This window comes from Aquarana catesbeiana, linkage group LG01 (assembly GCF_042186555.1).
Source record: "Aquarana catesbeiana isolate 2022-GZ linkage group LG01, ASM4218655v1, whole genome shotgun sequence".
Taxonomy (NCBI): domain Eukaryota; kingdom Metazoa; phylum Chordata; class Amphibia; order Anura; family Ranidae; genus Aquarana; species Aquarana catesbeiana.
Genome location: NC_133324.1, coordinates 384776851 through 384796622, shown reverse-complemented (window position 1 = coordinate 384796622; position 19772 = coordinate 384776851). Strand labels below are relative to the sequence as shown.

The 19772-nt window shown below is 41.4% G+C and overlaps 1 protein-coding gene across 15 annotated transcripts in view; it reads right to left on the bottom strand.

The window, feature by feature from the left end:
- PRUNE2 (prune homolog 2 with BCH domain) overlaps positions 1-19772 on the bottom strand; it is a 446654-nt gene that overhangs the window by 396274 nt on the left and 30608 nt on the right. The gene's annotated exons all lie outside the window — the stretch shown is intronic.

Below are 19772 nucleotides of genomic sequence, written 5' to 3'. Positions count from 1 at the left end.
GCATAGGGACAAGGTGGTGTTGAGGCCTCGGACTTCCCTTTTGTTTAAGGAACTTTACACAGAGCTCTGTGGATCAGGGCTGTAATTCCACCAACTCCTCATAGCCGGTTCATGGGGCTATGGCAGTATTAACAGAAGAGCAATATGCCTGGGAAGTCTATTAAGAGAAAGGCTTCCAATGCAATTATCAATCTGGAAGAGGTAAAGGAGGAAGGGAAGGAAAAGTAGAGGGAGGAAAAGGTAGAAGAAGGAGAGGTAACAGAGAAAGGGGAGGAGGAGGGGAAGGGAGAGGAAAAAGTTGCATTAGGATAGCCACATACTACCTCTCCTTTAAGGTTTGCCTGTAATTATTTTTTGGACAGTTCTTATTTGAAGAAGAGAAAGCAGTTTATGGTTGTAAGATATGTTAAAACTTTAATTGTTGCTGCTGCCTAAGCTACCCCGGGTTGTAAAATGAATCCTCTGTATTGGCTATTGCCTGTCCTTCCCATTACATTATGAAAAGAAAAGCAGCCTATAGCTGTAGGTTTTCACCTGCAGCTATACCTTCAGTGTCCTTACTTTATTGCAATAAATAAATAAACAAATATAAAAAATACAACTGGCTACTGAGTGTCTGGAGGAAAAATACTGTGCTTGCAAAGCAGAGGAATTGCAGACATGCCTTGCCTCCGTTGTGTGCAGTCAAACAACTGCATTCATTCAAAAAGAAATATAGAAAATAAAAATACATTAGAACATAGATATATAAAAAAGGAGATATTTAAAAACAAGTGTCCTCCGGACACTGCTGATCACAGACTAAGGTAAAGAGCCAATCAGCAGCTCTTTACCATGTGATCAGCTGTGTCCAATCACAGCTGATCTCGGATGTAAATAGAAGCTGGTGATCGGTACTCCTTTCCTCATGCTGACAGCTGATGATTGGCTTTTCTAAATGGAGCATGCACACTGATAATAAGGCACTGATTATCAGTGTCCTAATTATCTGTGCAGTCCCAACAATGCCCACCAGTTTTGCCAATGTATGCTCACCAGTGCTGACAATCAGTGCTGTCAATCAGCGCCCATCAGTGCTGCCTCAACAGTGCCATCTACCAGTATCCATCAGTGCCACCTACCAGTGCCCATCAGTGCCATCTATCAGTGCCCATCGGTGCCACCTATCAGTGCCATGTATCAGTGCAGCCTCATCAGTGTCCACCAGGGCCTCCTCTTCAGTGTCCACCAGTGCCGTCTCATCAGTGCAGCCTATCCGTGTCCATCAATGCTTATCAGTGCTGCCTCATCAATGCCCATCAGTGCAGCCTCATCAGTGCCCATCAGTGCAGCCTCATCACTGCATATCAGTGAAGTAGAAAAATTACCTGTTTCCAAAATTGTATAATAAACTATTAAATAGTTTTGGGTTTTTTTCAAAATTTTGGGTTTTTTTACATTTAATTCGTAAAAATTAAAAAAAAACAGTGATGATTAAATACCACCAAAAGAAAGCTCTATTTGTGTTAAAAAAATATATAAAACTTTAGTTTTGGTACAGTGTTGCATGACCGCGCAATTTTCATTCAAAGTGTGACAGCACTGAATACTAAAAAGAACTTGTCTTGTCTCTCCCTCCTATATTGTGTCCTAACCAAGCTGCTTCCATACTGTCCATCCACTGAACAATAGTTGTGGCTATTGTTTCTCAGATAATACACTCTACTTTTACTGCATGATTAAGCCTTTGTTGTTCCTTTTTAATTTTCTGCTTATTCATGTACTGTTGTGTACTGTCCTGACACTAGTCAATTTCAACCAAACACATACCTGAATTCTATGATTTGGATTTTTTGGGGATAATTGGGGATATAGGATGGGAGGGGGTTCTGGGAATAAAGGGGTTGTAGTTTGAAGTATTTTTGTGCACTCTGCTTTGAGATTTTTTTGAACTTTTAAGACAATGTAGTGTAGTATTGCAAAATTCAGGCTTATTACTACTATATAGCTAGATCAGGTCCTGTTGCAAACATTACCAAAAAAGCCTTTTTTCCAAGCTAAAATGAATCTAGCTGGGGTGCTGCAGTTGTATTTAAGCCAAGATAAATATAAAAAAAAAATAAAAATCAATTACACATCCAAATGATGTGATGGCAGAATATGGTGTCGTTGACTCTGTCATTGAAAATCATACTGTCCCACAATACCATATATAGCTTAAAAGCACCTTCCAAGTATGTAATTTAAATGACTGGTGTTTTCCCATGTCACCCTGGAAGCTGCCTTAAAAGCACTCTTGTCGCTGTTCAATATTTTTTTTTTACCTTTTTGCTTTGTTAAATATCCCCCATGCCAGTGCTCGGTTCCCTGTGCCTTTTTGATGATAATTTGCTTATTAGCCTTGAAAATAGGCAAAATTTGCTCCCCCAAAGACTTCAAAGCGATGCGGTGCTAAGTTCGTTTTTTGGGGACTTCAAGAAAGATTCAACTGACTCCTTGCTAATGGAAGCAGGACAGAGTCACTCATTCTGATCCCCTATGCAGGGGTCGGCAACCTACGGCCCGTGCGCCCCATCCAGCCCACTGCCGCTAAACTAAATGTCCAGCCTGTCAGTGCACGTGAGGTCCGCGGACATTTGCCGTCCTCCCCTGCATTGGTGCAGTTTGCTATATGTGTGTGTGGTTTTGCCATCAGTTTGCTATGTGATCAGCGAGTCCATGAGTATCACTGATCACAGATCTAAATAAGGGGCCGATCCCAGCCCCTTACCACGTGATCAGCTGTCAGCCAATGACAGCTGATTACGTGATGTAAACAGAGCCGGTAATCGGCTCTATTTTCCCTGACGCTGGTAGTGTGAGTAGAAGCACCCACTGCTGCTAACAGTGCCCACCAGTGCCACCTATCTGTGCCAACCAGTGCCACCTATCCGTGCCCATCAGTGCCTCATCATTAGTGCCATCTATCAGTGCTGCCTATCAGTGTCCCCTACCAGTGCCTATCAGTGCCACCTATCAGTGCCCTTCAGTGCCGCTTATCAGTGCCACTTGCCAGTGCTGCCTCATCAGTGCCCACAAGTGCCACCTATCAGTGCCCATCAGTGCCGCCTCATCAATGCCTATCAATGCCCATTAGTGCTGCCTCATCGGTGCCCATCGGTGCCCCCTTATCAGTGCCCACCAGTGCCGCCTCATCAGAGCCCATTAGTGCCGCCCTTATCAGTGCCTATCAGTGCCATCTCATCAGTGCCATCTATCAGTACCACCTTATCAGTGCCCATAAGTGCTGCCTTATCATTGCCCTTTAGTGTAGCCTCATCAGCGCACATCAATGAAGGAGAAAAATTAGTGCCCTTGAGTGCAGCGTATCAGTGCCCATCAGTGCAGAATATCAGTACTGCCTTATCAGTTCAGCTTATCAGTGCAGCCTCATCAGTGGCCATCAATGCAGCCTCATCAGTGGCCATCAGTGCAGCCTCATCAGTGGCCATCAGAGCAGCATATTAGTGCCCATCATTGCAGCATATCAGTGCAGGTTATCAGTGCTGCCTCATCAGTGCCCATCAGTGCAGCCCCATCAGTGCATATCAGTGCAGCCCCATCAGTGCCCATCGGTGCAGCATATCATTGCTGCTGTATTAGTGCAGCTTCATCAGTGCCCATCAGTGCAGCTTATCAGTGCCCATCATTGCTCCCTCATCAGTGGCCATCAGCGCTGCCTCATCAGTGGCCATCAGTGCCCTCTTATCAGAGCCCATCAATGCAGCGTATTAGTGCCCATCAGTGTAGCCTTATAAGTGCCCATCAATTGCAGCCTATCAGTGCCCATCAGTGCAGCCTCATCAGTGCCCATTAATGCAGCCTCATCAGTGATTATTAGTGCCCATCAATGCAGCCTCATCAGTGCCCATAAGTGCAGCCTCATCAGTGCCCATAAGTGCAGCCTCATCAGTGTCCATAAGTGCAGCCTCATCAGTGCCCATCAATGCAGCCTCATCAGTGTCCATAAGTGCAGCCTCATCAGTTCCCATCAATGCAGCCTACTAGTGCCCATCAATGCAGCCTATCAGAGCCCATAAGGGCAGCCTCATCAGTGGCAATCAATGCAGCAGGGATCACAGGGTGGAATTGGGAGGATTGCATCAGATGCCCTGTAAAAAAGGCTGCACCGATTCTGCCAGAAGTGATCAGCCAGGACACTGTTGGCCCAGGCTGCCCCTGCTCCACACTCACCCTCAACTAATGTGCACTCGCCAAATGCGAGCAGGCAAGTGGAAAATTTTAGGGCTGCCATAAACAGAGCAATTTTCTTTCCTGCAATGCTCGATTACCCCATCAACACAGACAGTGTTGATGGGGGAATCCCTCCCATGGAGCCATTGTGTTCTCTGTGGGGGGGGGGAACAATGATTATAATCGCATGTAAAATCTGACAGGCTGGTTGTACCCAAGTTGATCGACCAACTTAAGTCGATCAACTTGGATACCTTTACCCTGCCCACACAGGGTTTGAATCTTATTTAGTCCCTGCTGAACTGGCCAAGATTCAAACTGTCTATGGCCAGCTTTAGTAAAAAATGTTTCAATCATCTCATATTGTAATGACAAATATATAAAATTATGTTGTATCTCAAACTGTATGAAAGAAAAAGAAAGGATTACATGTTAATTTGTGCAGCTTCATTTCACAGGATGTCAAACATGATGCCTGAAAATGTATATTTTTGATCAGAGTCAATACGTCTCATAAAAAGAAAGAGATCAAAGTAGATGGAGAGAAGACTGCACTAATTGAATTATTTAACAACACTGTAAACTGCTGCCTCAGAACAAGAATATTGACCATTATTTTGGTGCCTGCAAAGGGGAAAGAACAATTCTGTGGTCTAGCAGGGCCACTGGAATCAATATAGGAGTGTTCTGTAAAATACACAATCAATAGAGAGGAAGCTTACACCCATATTCTCCTTTATATCAAAAGCAAAACATATTTAGCAATAAACATGACATTGCAGTACAAAAAACATAAAAAAATAAATATACAAAGGCAATGTCTGTCTTTCTGTCTCTTCTCTCCCTCTCCCTCTAGTATTGCATGCCAATGTCTAAAATAAGAAACAACATTAGATGGCAGAATGTTCTGTTTTTTTTTAGAGGACCGTAGATATCAAGGGTATAGTGCAGACATCCACAGATCAAACAGCTGCTGTAAGATCCAATAGCACAAGACACACATGATACTAACATTTAGCAATCAATTCTGAATAGGTTTATGAAAGCAGTAATACTCTATGATGCCAATATAATTTTGTAACAGAAATAACTCAGTTACATATGTCTCCCAAAATGCACACTTGCATGTTTACAGTATGTGCAGCGTACACTACAAGCACTGCTCTTATCTGGGCATACCAAAGCAGCTATTAGATTTCTTCTCTGAGAGCAGTTTATTTTTACTTAGGACATTGGTAACCTACAAACATCTCACCGTTCGTTACAATCTGTAGGATAATCTAACATACAGAGTATTGTGCTCTTTATGGGACAATACAAAAAAGATCAGTTGTACAATGTACAACAGAATACATCACAAAGAACTATACCTCTAGATTAATGATAATCATCTAAAAGTAAAGGGGCTTCACAGTAAACTTGCAATTAGTTTTGGTCTAAATCTAAATTCGGATAAATTTTTGGTTATTCAGATATTCTGAATAACAGTAGTAACGAATTTCCTTAAAATTAGTTTAATTTTTTTAATCCATTTTCTAATGAATTCCACATTTCCAGAACGATTCGAAATTGAATCGTCGAAAACGTATCGACCGAACCAAATTCTTTGTGAAGAATAGTAAATAAACAAGAACCACGCTACAAATAAATGTAATATTATATAGATAGATCCCTAAAGGACCCACATAAGTGTCAGAAATAAACACTAAGGCAACTTAGGTGATAAAGAAAAGGAATAAAACAAAAAAGTCCCAGCAATGAAATGAAGTCCAAGTGTAAAATCCCAATAATGTCCAAGAGGAGTGCAATAAAACTAACGAATTCTTCAGATGACACCATGTAAAAAAATCCACCACCAGGTAAATTGAACGCTTACCAAAGGCAAGCTGTAAATCAGCTTGTACATAGACCAGGTGTCCGGTCGGGGATACCGTCCTAATACGACTTCACAGTATGGGGAAAGGCAGAACAGGATAGCTCCATCCAGTGGATCAATGGGCAATCAGCAGGAAGAACCCAAAAAGATAAAAAGACGGCTCTCCATAGCGCAAATCAGTATGTATTAAAATTTATTGGAATAAAGATTCCACTTACATACAAAATGAAATTGGAAGCAAAGATAAAACACAGCAGCCGGCGAGGTACTCAGTGCGTCAACCTTCCGACGTATGTTTCGTCTTAGAAAGACATCATCTAGGGAATGTCTTTGTAAAGAATAGCTGGTTATTGAGGAGCAGGCCAGGAAGCTGGCCGCCACGTCCTTAACAAACGAAGACTCATCAGCTGTCAGTGCTGACAGCTGACAGTGCTGACAGCTGATGAGTCATCGGTTGTTAAGGACGTTGTTATAATGTAAACAAAATGGCAGCAATGAACAATAAAGGAAAAACAGCATGGGGTCCCTCCCCCCCCCTTTATCCATACCAGGCCCTTTGGGTCTGGTATGGATTTTAAGAGGAACCCCACGCCGAAATAAAAAAAAAAACAGTCTGGGGTTCTCCCAAAATCCATGCCAGACCCTTATCAGAGCATGCAGCCCAACAGGTCCGGACAACATGGGGGTGCTTATGGGTTAGGGGGGCCCCCCCAAAGCACCTTGTCCTCATGTTGATGAGGACAAGGGCCTCTTCCCCTCAACCCTGACCGGTGGTTGAGAGGGTCTGCAAGTGGAGGGCTTATTGGAATCTGGAAGCCCCCTTTAGCAAGGGGGGCCCCAGATCCTGCCCCTCCTTGTGAATGAGTACGGGGTACATTGTACCCCTACTTATTCACCAAAAAAGGTGTAAAAAATAAATAAAAACACAGAAACTGTTTGATGATTCCTTTATTAAATAAAGCAAAAAACAAAAACAATGTTCCCCAGTGTAGATCCATCATCAATCACGATGAACGCCACAACCGACCCGAAAAAAAAAAAAGAGAGGTCCGCACCCGACGAAAGCGCTTGCCGTCTGACAGCTCCGCCATCTGACAATTCTTAAATAACTAAGGAATAGGGCCACCCAATGATGTCACCAGGTGACCCCTACCCCCTTGCGACATAATTGACCATGCATGCCCCCAGTGGCTCCGCCTCATAGTTATTTAAGAACGGAACTGTCAGACTGCGGGAGCCTTCATCAGTTAAGACTTCTTTTTTTTTTCAGGTCGGCGGCTGCAGTAGCGTTCATGGTAATAGATGCTGGATTCACTTTGGGGACATTGTTTTTGTTTTTGTGACGTCAGTCACAAATATTGACACTTTGGGCACAATTTGGACATTTTTTTCCAGCGGTTTAGACATTAGACATTAATAGCAGTGTTGAGTTATTTTGAGGGGACAGCAAATTTACACTGTTATACAAGCTGTACACTCACTACTTTACATTGTAGCAAAGTGTAATTTCTTCAGTGTTGTCACATGAAAAGATATAATAAAATATTTACAAAAATGTAAGGGGTGTACTCACTTTTGTGAAATACTGTACATCCATAAATAAATAAATGCATAAAATAAGGTGCAGCGCATTAACAAGTAGATTAAAACATAGTATCTAAAACAGTCCAATATACGTCCAACAAGGAAGTGGAGGAGGACTAAAGGTCCCAGTAGGCACCAAAAAGATTCCACGTGGCAAAGCACAATTCAAGGAAAAGTAATGGTGACAGACCCTCCACCTTCAGAGCAATTGCTTCACTCACCTCAAGGACTGGACAACTGAGCTAACAGATGGCCAAGTACACAGGTCGGCATCGGGTGACGTGAGCGCATAGCTCCTCCCCTGTACACGTTACGTTCAGAGAACTTCGTCAGCAGGGCGGAGCCTAATGTATGTCACCCGTCCTCCTTAAAAACCTATCCGTCATCATGGAAACCATGACGCGATCGGGAGCGGCGGCTAAGCCACCCCCAGCACATGATACACAGATCCCATCACTTAGTGTGCCTGGTGAAGGGGACAGAGAAAACGATCTCACATGATTAAAACACTTCTGAAGAAGGAAGTGAACACAAAGTCAAAGCATTGACCCCAGTGGCCAGTTAAGAAAATACTTACTGGGCATATAAAATGTAGGTGTATATATAAAAATATATATATCGGTAGATAAAGAAATATACATATATTAAAAAATATATACATTAATTAAAAAAAAAAAACAAACTGGTCACCCGCTGATTTCTTGCATCTCACACCTTCATAACAATAAACTGTTGGAATAAAGATAAAGCATTATCCGGTGAGATACCAAGAAGAAATGCGAGACCTCAGAAAAAGTCCCGAAAGAAGAGAGGACGACGAGCTAGCAAGAGACAACAAAAGAAAGAGACAGTGAGAGGAGAGAGGATATTCAACCTCAGTGGGAAAGAACTTACACATGAAGAAGTGGGGGTGCTCGACAAAGGGTTAAAATATGCACCCACAAAAAATCTGAACAAATTCGAGACCTACATTGGGATACAAAAGTTCGTACGCAAGCTAAACATACAAAAATATATGTTAGGAAATGCCCCATTGCCGAAAGTAGCACAGCCAACAGAGAATGGGTTTTTACATAGTTCACTCAGGAACAAATCGGTTTTTAACCTACCAGCGAAAGACAACAAATACATTGATGTTTTTAAAAAGATTGTTTTAGACGAAATAAAGGAGGTGAAAATCAAGAAAAAAGAAGAACCGAATTTTATTAAAAGTGGGATTCAGAAGCTAATTAAGAGGCAAGATATAGTTATTCGACCAGCTGACAAGGGAGGTGGGATTGTGATCCTCTCCAAAGAACAGTATCACAACACCATGACTCTTATGCTGAATGACACCAATACATATACCAGACTACTTAAAAACCCAGTCTTTAGCTGCCGGAAAGCACTAGAACAAGTGGTGCATCTGGGGGTCAAGAGGGCAATACTAAATAAGAAAGAAGCACGCTACCTCATCCCAGACTCCTGCCGGACGCCAATAATTTACTCAGTGCCTAAAATACATAAAAATAGAACTGACCCACCTCCCAGGCCGATAGTCAATGGCATCGAGTCAATTACATCAAGGATGGGTCAGTACATAGATGTCTTCCTACAACCGGTGGTTCAAAAAACGGAAGCATACCTTAAGGACAGTAAAGAGATGCTACGAATTATTGAGAACATCCAGGGAGATAATAAATCTTGGATTATGGCAACCGCCGATGTTTCGGCATTATATACAATTATTCCGCACCATAAGGCGTGCGAAGCAGCCAAATGGGGCCTTAGAAAATATACTCAACTCCCATGTACACAGAGAAAATTCCTGATCAAGTGTCTAGAATTCAATCTCAAAAATAATTACTTTTGGTACAATAAATCTTATTACCATCAGCAGACTGGGGTAGCCATGGGCGCCAAGTTTGCCCCAAGCATAGCCGGTATATTCATGGCACAGTGGGAAGAATATAGCGTCTTTGGAGACCGCCCCAGCCAGCTTGTCATATACAAAAGGTACATAGACGATATTTTTATACTGTGGGATGGAGAAGAAAAAGACCTAACGGAATTCCTCCTTAAACTTAATAAGAATGACAGAAATATCGCACTAACCTGGGACATCAGTACGGAAAAAATTAACTTCCTCGACTTAGAGATTTCACTGAATGGATCTGCATTTAGTACAAAGACGCACTTCAAAGGAGTAGACAGGAACAGCTACCTTCCAACCACAAGCTGCCACCACAAAAACTGGATTTTCAACATCCCAAAAGGACAATTGATACGTATAAAAAGAAACTGTACCAAAATCAACACATACTTTGAACAAGCTGAAAAATTAGGCGAGAGATTCATATCGAAAGGCTATGAGCATAGATTTATCCAAACCAAAATTACAGAAGTCTCCAAACTGGATCGTAATCTACTGATCGAAGAGAAAACCAAACAGCAGGAGAAGACACCTAAGGGAATACCACTGATCCTGGACTTTAATGTACAATATAGAAAAATTGAAAAAATAATCAAGAACCACTGGCACATTTTACTGGCAGATAAGCATCTACAAGACATCCTTCCCAAAAAAACAAAATTTATATATAAAAAGGCACCTACAATCAGAGATATAGTAGTCAAAAATGTTGTAGACCCACCCAAAAAACCTTTTTCCTTTTTTACTGGGAATGGATTTTATCCATGCAAAAGGTGTTTCGCCTGCCTAAGGACCAAACGCCCAAACAAAAAAATGTTCGACTTCACCTCCACCAGCACGGGGGAAAATTTTGCAATCAAAGATTTCATTTGTTGCAATACCGAAGGGGCTGTATACGCACTCGAATGTAGCTGCGGCCTCCAATATGTAGGCCGCACAAAAAGACCCTTGAGAGTCCGCATTAAGGAACACGTTAAAAACATCCTTAATGGCTACGACAAACACTGTGTGTCCAAACATTTTTTAACCTGTCACAACAGAGACCCCACCCACCTGAGGTTTTGGGGTATCACCCCATACATGAAACACTGGAGGGGAGGCCACAAGGTGAGAACCCTCAGCAAACTAGAATCCAAATGGATCTTCACCCTAGACACATTTTGGCCCCGTGGCCTAAACATAGAGTTTGATCTCAACTGCTTCCTGAGTGATTTTTAACTTTTAAGCAATTTTAATCACCAATTTTATCTGTTCTAAAGAACACCCTCTCAATATTTTTATAATATCTATAATAATATTTTTATTAATATTTTTTAACGTACACAATGTTGTGTCTTCCATGCCCTTATGGAAAGACACACACTGTGATTGATCCATTTCTGTAGTCCGTATAACCTCACCCTCAACGGTGGCATGCAATAGAAACACAGTCAGCATGCACTGTAAGATAAGAGACCCAGATATAGAGGTACTATTTACATTATTATTTGCCACAATTATTTTAACGCCCTAAGAAAGACACATCATCTGATTTTTCTTGTTTTACATTTTTCAATATATAAATAGATTGTATTATTTTCCCATTCACCCTTGTTTCCGTATTTTATATTTTATATTTTTTATTTATTTAATAAACAATCAACACACATCATTATTTTAGGGGTACATATTTATTAATGGCCATTCACCTTATTATTATATACATTGTTTTTATCCAATATGTTTGTGTATATATATTGTCTATGCCACTGGTGTCTGCTGCTTTTCTTCCCCCGGGCTTCAAATCACAGACTTAACCAATAGCATTGCAGGATGTGTCCCCTGCACTTAATTAGCACTTGATCTGATCACTAGACCCATTTAGGTCTAAATTATTTCCAACACTTGGTCCTTACTACGATTCAATCAGCGCTAGTACTTTTCTATTGTCCCCATCTAAATGCTCCCTCGCCGGTTTCCGGCTAACGGATTAGAAATTGACTCCCTTTGCTGACACTTGGAGACATTATCCATGCCTGAACTGTCTCCATTGGTCGAACGAGTCAGCTGAGGCGTCACACAGACGCATTCCTCAGCGGAAGTAGCGGCGCACAATCCTTGAGAAAATGGCCGCCGCACCTACTTCCTTTAGACTCCAAGAAAATGGCCGCTCCATAACGGCCAATTCTGAACTACTTAAGGACACAATTTCAAGCCTGTAATCATCCCCTGATGAAGTCACGTGTGGTGTGACGTCACGCGTAGGGACGAGACAGGCTGCATTCACCACAGAGGCATACGAGCTCGCCGCTCGTCGGACTATATTCGCTGTTGTTCAATTTTAAATGTGAGTACCTATATACTTTTAATAAAAGAGGTTCAATTTACCAAAAACGGGATTACACTATTGGCCTTTTCCTTTTTGCCTATCATTCTTCATACCCCCCGCCCTGGCACTATACCTGAGGGAACCCCATCCCAGGACGTAGGTTGGTGAGGGACGCGCTGGAGCTAATAGGAGGATCCCAAAGAGTTATTTTGGCTACATGCTGTTGCCCTATTACCTAAAGGTAAGGGGCCACTACTTAACCAGAGTGGTGTCACACGAAGAAGCACTGGATGTGTTGCACTTGAGCACTTTAACTGCAACGTGTGCATGCCAAGACGTTGTCGTCACATTTTGTTGAATTTTTATGGACCTTTGTGTTTTTTTGGTTTTATAAGACTTTTTCCCTGCCAAACCTTTTACAAGGATTTGAGACACTCTATTATTCATTTTTTTTATATATTCAATTTTTGCACATACGCACTGTATGAATTAGCAGTCCACTACTACCTCACTGCCTTAAATAGGCTTGTCACGTTGCACTTTATACTAGCACAATTAGCATTGGCTACCCCCCACTGTGGATTTATTTACTCCCAATGGTTATGCACTATATTTATTTATTATTGACAGTCACTTAAGCTATATATCATCTTTTACTAGTACTGTTTTTATGTTTACTCCCAATTGTTATGCACTATATTTATTATTGACAGTCACTTATGCTATATATTATCTTTTATTAGTACTGTTTTTATATTGTTTATCATCTGATCCCACTCAATCTTATTGATTCCACTCAAAAATTATCGCCGCCCCCTTATGCTGGATATAGACCCCTGCCCAGATCCCAGGGGGTACTCTTATTGTATATTGTATATATTATTATTTTAGTCATCACACCTTTAATTAATACCACTTTACGCTTATCTGACTTTAACAAACAGTCACGCATTCAAGTTCTCTATGTATACCACTGAATATACACCTTTTTGATAAAAACCTAGGATTAGCGCAGCACTACCCATTTTCTAGATAAAAACAATACGGATTTGGAATAAATAAATAAAATATAAAGAAAATAAATATAATTACCTATCAAAGATAAACCTATTTAAATCAAAATCTATATTTAACCCTTCAGGGGAGAGAACCTTAGCCTCAAAAATCCAGAAAGATTCCCACTGGCTAAGGCGGCGGATATAATAACCCCCCCCCCCGCCAATGTCTGTCAACCTTTTCAATGCCCCAAAACTTTAAATCCCTGGGATACCTATTGTGACATATTTGGAAATGCTTAGAGACACTATGGGATCTAAACCCCTTTTTGATGTTATTCACGTGTTCCCTAATGCGCACTCTAAGGGGCCTAGAGGTCCTGCCAATATACTGGAGTCCACATTTGCACTCCAGCATATATACCACCCCTTGTGTGCTACATGTTATCAGTTTTTTTATCTGATACCTCCGACCAGTAGAGGAAGAGACAAATTCTTTACATTTTTTGTTGTTGCATTTACATTGTTTACAAGCTGGGCATCTGCCACAACCATAAAAACCAGACAAAAAAGAAAGAATGCTATTCTCTCTAATGATTGGGGGGTCTATCACTCCAGGTGCAATAGCATCTCGCAAAGTCAGTGCCCGTCTGTAAATAAAACGGGGTCGGCTAGGGAGAACTGTGCCAAGCACCCTTTCTTTCCTAAGGACCTCCCAGTGTTTCAAAATGATCCGCTCAAACTGTCTGTATTGTACGTTATAATTAAGAAATATTTTGTACTCCTGTGTATTTACTCTCTTATTCTTCCCCGTATTGGAATCAGCAACCGATGTTTGTCTGTCAAGATTCCCTCATCTCAACACGATCCATAAGGACTTGTTCCTTTTGATAACCCTTTTGGAAAAACCTCTCTGCCAAGACTTGAGATTGAGCCTGATTATCGGAATCCAAGATACTGTACATCCCCTCTACACAGGATTATAAAGAAACATGTCCAGCTGAGGCTTTCATTCACCTTCTGTGTGCTGGAGGGGGGAGTGGGGGGGGCAGGGATATCTCCTAAGATTCTGTAGCACCAGGATAACCTGTCAAAAGTGACTATTGCAGAGAGAGGAGACGGGAATCAGGCTAGGTGCTTTGGATTGAGGCAAATACACAGTATACAGGGATATGCTTTGTTTATTTTTCATTTCAGAGGTTTACACCCCTTACTACTCTATCAAAAACTAAAAAGAAAATTTTGCCTTAAAACACACATTAAGATAAACTATTTGAATAAATATATATATTTAAACCCAGGTAGTTTAACTAGCTCTTTCCCTCTGCGTTAGTAAAAGGTATATTTTATATAATTAAGTAGCTGCGGCTAATTTTATATAACTTATTATGCACATTTATGTTATTAATAGTTGTTTACAGCTTCGAAGAATACCAATTTAATTTCCTGTGGGAGCATTTCTTCCTGCACATGTTCACAATGATGTGATACAAGTCCCTTTTGGACAGAAGCCCTTTATCAGGAGAATAAACTTAATTAATTAATTATAGAGTAGTGCTGCTGCTTTATTTTGTGCCCAGACTGCTTTAGGCTAATAAAGAAGAAGGTACAAGCATATCTGAAGGCCAAATGTTTTTCTTTTAATTTGGATGGAATGTTTTTCCCCTCTATTTGGTCCTGTGGCTTTTATAGTTGGAACAGACTGTGATGGGAAATTAACCATTTTACAGTTGTCACCAGTAAGGAAACAGAGAGGAAATCTTCCAATGGGGACATCTGCTTTTTTGACAACTATCCAAAAAGGTTTTTCACCACATTTTGGAGAGCTTTCATCCCGTTTCCTGTCGTGTCTCCTGGGACAGGAAGTGATGGGAAATCTGACTGGAACACAGACAGCAAAACAACATCTGACAGGGATTTTAACTACTCTTTGCTCAACCTAACAAGCATGTTTTGGCTTTAGCTCAAGTCAAGAAAACATAAAGTATGTAAATTAACATACAATCCCATTATGTGCTTTTAGAATGTCTTAAAATTTGTGTTCCAAAAATACTCTAGTCGCTTAAAGTGATACTAAAGTCTTTTTTTTTTAAAAAAACAAACATGGTATATTTACCTGCTCTTTGCAGTAGTCTTGCACAGAGCAGCACCGGTCCTCCTCTTCTTGGGTCCCTCTATGGTGCTTAAGGCCCCACCCTCCTGCTGAGTGCCCCCACAGCAACCAGATTGATATGGGGGGAACCCGAGCCGATGCTCTGTGTGTCCATTCAGACACGGAACTGTGGCTTGGCCCCACCCCCTCTCTCTCCTCATTAGCTCACTGACTTTGAATGACAGCAGCAGGACCCAATGGCACCCGCTGTGGGTCTCAGCCAATCGGGAGGGAGAGTCCCAGACAGCCGAGTCTCTCATGCAACATAGCTGGATCAAGATGGGGCTCAAGTAAGCATTAGGGGGCTGAAAGGGCTGCTGCATACAGAAGATTTTTTTACCTTAATGATTAGAATGCATTGAGATAAAAAAAAAAAAAACGTCTGCCTTTACAACCACTTTAAATCAATGTCCCAGCAAGTTTGCAGACATCTGCTACTTCTTTGGGCCACATTTAAGAAAATCAAAGGTTCCCTCAAATGGATGTTAATCTCTGTCTGATGATACTGCAAAAAATGCTAAGCACCAAATTTCAAAGAAAATGTTTTTAATGCATATGCACATCCGCAATTACTGTAAAAATACATATACTGGCTGTGCACATAAAAATGTACTAAAGATTCATGATCCAATGATCCCAATTCTGAGCTCTCAAACATTGGCCTCCTAGAGCAAATAAAACGTAATATATATATATATATATATATATATATATATATATATATATATATATATATATATATATATATTTAAAGCTAAATTATAACCTATTTTTTCTTTAGATATAAGCTGTAAGGTTTAGAGAAGTGGTTGTCAACTTATTAACTAAAGGGGGCCTCAAATGCAGCCTCTGACATCACCAAAGGGCCACACATTATGTTCAATATATGTAATGCTTGAGAAGACTGCCAGAAACAGCAGATTTAATAGAGGAAATCAGGATCAGAGAATGTGGATATGCTACATTTTTGGCTGGGGATATACTGCAGAAGTTGTGATATTAGATTGGGAACATGTTACATGAGGCTAGTATAGATCAATGCTATCCCACTACAAACTGATCCAAGGGCCGCAGGTTGGGCAATAGGGGTTTAGAGCCTTTCTCTGTTTTTTTATATCATTGGTTTCCCTATTAGGGAGATTTCCCCACTTCTTGTCAAGGGTGAAGATAAACCACTCCAATGGGGCTGCAGACAAGAACAAAAAAAAAATTAAGAGCAGCATGGGAAAGGCCATTTCATACACTTCAAAATGTGTATGAAATGTTAATGACTGGGTCTACATATAAGGGTAAGGTTAAGGTGAGTAACACAGTTACAATAAATCTAAAACCAAAGGTTTTTGTTGTTGTTGTTGTTTAGGATAGAGATGGGAATAGTAAAGACTCTTGTCAGGTTTTTTGCTGCCTGTGTCCCATTAGGGACATTTTCCTTTACTTCCTGTCTCAGGCAACAAGAGGAAATCCATCCAAAATTATGGAAATCCCAATTAGACATCTGTCACCACAACACATGTCCCTATCAGCAGTCTTTCCCTCTATTCCTATTTTGCTAACAATTTAACAATTTAACTTTTCTATTGTTTTTAGCCCTGGTGACAGTGGTCACCAGGACAAAATAAGAGGGCTATTCTCCCAAACAGGAATAAATACAGCAATAAAAACCTGACAGTGTTGGTGATCCTTTCCTACTCAATCCCAATGTTTAGACTTTGACTATTGAGATTAGGCTTTAGAAAAGACAAATTTTCAGTTTTATATTAGAGGTAATTTAAAGAGTTTGGTGAAGTGCACTCATGGGCTAAGGGGGTAATTTTTTACTTAGATTAGCAGTTAAAGTGTTAAATTGTAGGATAAGCATTAAAAGGCAGGGGTAGTTATGTGTTTTGCTGATAAGTGATAGGAATTGGTGACACTTGGCAGGGCATAGGTGTTTGTATTTAAATTTATATGTGCTTCTGTCACTAAAAGCCATGTATGTAAATGTCCTGCTTCTGGCTGCCAGTGTTAAAAAATAACATACTGCCTTTGGTGGCAAGAGCTAGTTCTGTTTACTTTGTAAAGTGCTAAATAATATATTGGTACTTCATAAATACAGAAAACAAATAATAATACCCCTGATGACGTCAGACGTGGGCTGACGAAACGGCGTTAGGTGGTGTTCGTGATACGTCATTTTTAGTCAGCTGGAATGCAGGTGGAGCACAAACCGGTGTTCCTAATACTCATATGCTGATCCTTTATCTTTCCTGATGTAAGTACATTACTATTATTCTTACATGAAAATTTTTAACCACTTATGGACCTCCGCACGCTGATATACGTCCTAAGTTTGAAGAGGAATATTGTTGTTATGGCAGCACCTAGCTGCCATAACCCCGGTATCCTCTTCTTCGGCCAGCGGTCCGCTGTTCAATAGGAGTGGTGATTTGACCCGCCCCCTTATGATGTCACAGTCCCGGGGCATGTTGGGACTTTGACGTTATAAGGGGCGGGGTCACCAGATGACATCACCCGGTAAACCCGCCCCATGCCTATATAAGTTGCTGCGCACCGCACACACGGCATTACAGCGGGAGAGAGCGTTGTGTTAACATCAGAGGAACAGAAGAGGGAAGAAGACGACGGAGAAGACCGGGCCACCGCTAGCAAAAGAGTGGCAAAAGAGCAGAAGATAGTGGAGGAGCCCGGCAGAAGACAGCCTGAGAAGAGGCCGGAGAGCGCGGAGAAGTCGGAAGAGACCCCCGGAGCTGCCTAATAAATGACTTTAGAGTGTGTTTTTTTTATTGACACTTTTTCCCCCAGGTGAATGGGTGGGCGTACGATGTACCCCATACTCATTCACATAGGGTGGGGTGGAAAAAAGAAAATGCAGCTCACAAACACTCTTTCTCTGGAATGACACCGCCCTAGTAAGAACTGGTTCCAGGTGCTGGCTTTGCTGGTTTGCAGTGAGGTAGAAAGAAATCCTGTATAGCCGCACTCTGGGATAAGGACATCTTTATTTCAATAAAATCCAACAATACAGTCAATTGCAGAGACGTACAGGGTGGTAGGTCTACCACCCTGTACGTCTCTGCAATTGACTGTATTGTTGGATTTTATTGAAATAAAGATGTCCTTATCCCCGAGAGCGGCTATCCAGGATTTCTTTCTACCTCACATAGGGTGGGGTACCGGGATCTGGGGGCTCCCAGATTCCGATAAGACCCCCTCCAGCAGACCCCGACAACCAACGGCCAGGGTTGTCGGGAAGAGGCCCTTGTCCTCATCAACATGGGGACAAGGTGCTTTGGGGTGGGGGGCGCAGGGCCCCCCCGCCCCAAAGCACCAACCTCCCCATGTTGAGGGCATGTAGCTTGGTATGGTCCAGGAGGGAGGTGGGGGGCACTCGCTCACCCCCCCTTTCCTGAGCTACCGGGCTGCGTGCTCGGAAGAGGGTCTGGTATGGATCTTGGGGGAACCCCTGCGCCATTTTTTTTGGTGTGGGGGTTCCCCTTAAGATCCATACCAGACCAAAGGGTCTGGTATCGTCTTGGGGGGGAACCTCACGCAAATTTTTTTAAAATTTTCGTGGGGTTCCCCCTTCAAGATTCTCAGCACGCAAGTTGCACCGCAAGTCGGATCATCTTGATCCGACTTCTGGCGCGACCTCTATTCAAATCAATGGGCTGCCATAGGGAACCATTGATTTTTGAATAGAGACAGAGAAACACGGCTGAAAGGTATCGCGGCTTAACGTGCATTGAATTCACTGCAAAACGCTGGAAAAATCGTGTTTTTAATGCTGCTTTTTTCCTGGCGTCTGTACTAGCTTTACAGCCCGTTTTTTAAAACGTCCGTGTGCATTTAGCCTTATGTTCACAGGAGCTCGGTTATTTAGCTTATTCATGAATAATAATATGCGCAGCCAATAGATAGCATATAATAAGTAGTATTTACCCTTTCAACTCAACTAAATGCCACTTTTACACTGAATGTCAGAAACACCACAAACCCAACATGGATGAGGAGAGGGACTTGCAAACATGCCGAGTACCATCTGGCTTTAACTCATCGACCATGGCTTCAGAATTTCCACATTATATTACTATCTTTTAAGAAACAATTAACCCCTCACTGCCAGAGCCATGCAGAGTTACAGATGTCAGTATATCATATATACAATAGACCACTGATTAGAAAGATGTACTGCTTCTGTCCCAAGGCCTGCAATATGGTTTCCAGCAGGGTGTTCCTGTCACATGAAAGAAAAATTGAGCAGCTTATGATGTGTCTTGGCAGAAAAACAAAAAAAAAGCTGAGAGAGTGTTTTCAGTGCAAGTTAAACTTTTCTACAAGATGGACAAGAATCTCTTTTTTTTTTTTTTTTTTTCAAAGATGCTGAATAAAATATTTTTGCTTCAAATTATATCAGCTGAGAAAGAACAAAAACAGATTATTAAATTTTTTTCATTTGATTTTGCTAAACGTTGGTGAAGTTGATTTACAGGAGTATTCATTTGCCAAATTGAACCCTGTCTTAGCTCAGTAAATAAGCTGAAGTTGTGTTCACTTTGAATACTTAATCATGTTCAAGGGAAATATAAAAGAACAAGGTTTCTGAATGAATGACTGGATGATTTGAATGAACACAGTTTCATTAAACTAAGTTCTTTGCTAAGTGCTATGTAGGCGGCATAGGAGTGCGCAGCCTATTTCATTAGGGTGTGCACCCCAAAGCTCAAATATATATA